The following is a 1,913-nucleotide window of genomic DNA, read 5'->3' as shown; positions in this document are numbered from 1 at the left end:
TGAGATGCGTTAAGCTTCTACATTATCTTATGGAGACGTCTGTTTCCAATTATTAATTATTTGTTCATTTGTTGTTGTATTTTCTGAGTTGTGGTTCGTAAAAGTGGAAATTTTGAGTCTGAAATCTAAGAAGTGCTGTCAGATACAGCTACTGTCTTTAACTATTGCCTTATTTAAATTATCATTGAACTCAGGTGAGTAATTCCTTAAATCTGAAAAGTTCAGAATGTTGATTGTAATCCTGTTAATCTATCTAATTTCGGCAACGGCCTTGCCGCAGTGGATACACCGGTTCCCGTAAGATCACCGAAGTTAAGCGCTGTCGGGCGTGGCCGGCACTTGGATGGGTGACCCTCCAGCCGCCATGAGCTGTTGCCATTTTTCGGGGTGCACTCAGCCTCGTGATGCCAACTGAGGAGCTACTCGACCGAATAGTAGCGGCTCCGGTCACAGACAACCATCGTCACGACCGGGAGAGCGGTGTGCTGACCACACGCCCCTCCTATCCGCATCCTCAACTGAGGATGACACGGCGGTCGGATGGCCCCGGTGGGACACTTGTGGCCTGGAGACGGAGTGCTATCTGATTTCAGTTATTTTTCTTAAATAATTATGTTTTAATGAACGATGGTGAGTGATGTGAACCCCAGTCTGTCCAGTCCTTCCACTTAATTTCATGTTTGCCTGTCGGAGATTTGACTTACCACGTGGCCATAAGCGAGTAGGACACAATAATATCCTTCGGCTCAGCCGGTATTCAGGAGCCCACACGGCTCCAGTCCAGCGGTTCCAGTTGGGATGCTAGTTCTTGTTGCACTCCACTGGAGACCGTCCAACGAGCAGCCCATTGTGGTCGTCACGGTGACATTATCGACCGTCCTGCTCTCACCATCGGCTAGTATTTGTCTAGGACTTTGTTTCTAACTGATCATTTGAATCTATTGTGTGGATTTGGGTTCCACGTGATAATTAGCAGACTTGCGTGACTCACGCTCGCAAGGGACACCTTGAGTACGACGCCGCAAAAGGCTAATGATGTTTACGGCATTCGACGCCCCACATATTGTCTGTCATGCAACCACAATATTGGCTGCTAGTCGCAACACGGGGCGGGACCGGAGGTGTCCAGTGGCGAGCATAGCATTAAGCTACGGAGTACGAGTAACTCACAACATTGCTACAGTGTAGTGCTGTTGATACAAAGTAACGCTACAGCAACGATAGATAAAGCAAACATTGCATTACATTTAAAACTACAGTTGCCGAAGTTGACATTTCGTCAGAAAGGAACTCACGGAAGTTCGCAGAGCGAGAACTTCTGAATATGTTGTTGAACAGATCCGTGTTTCGTGTGTTCGGAGCCCAAAGAAGTCATTGGCCAGACGTAGCCTACAATTAGGACTGCCTAAAATTACTGTGTGTGATATTGTGCGTAAAGCACTTCCACCGATAACCAACAACAAATTCAAATAGCCAAGACCACACCAACGTTCCATTTTTTGATAACATCCGTGCCCACAACTTTTAAACAGACAAAACGTTTAAGGGGCTACCAATCACTGCATGGCAATTCAAATTTGGCCGAACAGCAAGTACTGCCCACGGTGCACAGCCTCCGGTCCGGGTTCAGAAGACCGACTGCCCGTGCGGTCCGCTGCTGCTGCTCGCCGCCCCGTGCGGCGCCACCAGCTCCGAGCCGCGAGGAGAGACGCATGCCAGGCGCGCGGGACGGGAATTCAAAGAGGGAGCCCGTCAAGGCTCAATCAGCATAGGAAAGTAAGGCGACCATTTTGGAGCTGCCGGTAGCGGGTTTGGCGAGGTCGTTGCGTGTGGAGCCTTCTTCAGTCCAGCCTGAAAACACATTGCCCTGCAAAACATTCGGACGAGATAAATAAAGTAACATAATATTTCAA

General features: G+C 48.7%; 1 pseudogene; it reads left to right on the top strand.

Annotated features, from left to right (window-relative positions):
* Positions 1–261: 261 nt before the first annotated feature.
* Positions 262–378, top strand: LOC126163608 (5S ribosomal RNA; annotated as a pseudogene).
* The last annotated feature ends 1,535 nt before the right edge of the window (positions 379–1,913 follow it).

The sequence above is a fragment of the Schistocerca cancellata genome, chromosome 2 (assembly GCF_023864275.1).
Source record: "Schistocerca cancellata isolate TAMUIC-IGC-003103 chromosome 2, iqSchCanc2.1, whole genome shotgun sequence".
Taxonomy (NCBI): domain Eukaryota; kingdom Metazoa; phylum Arthropoda; class Insecta; order Orthoptera; family Acrididae; genus Schistocerca; species Schistocerca cancellata.
The sequence above is the reverse complement of the archived record's forward strand: the minus strand, read 5'-3'. Positions and strand labels throughout refer to the sequence as shown.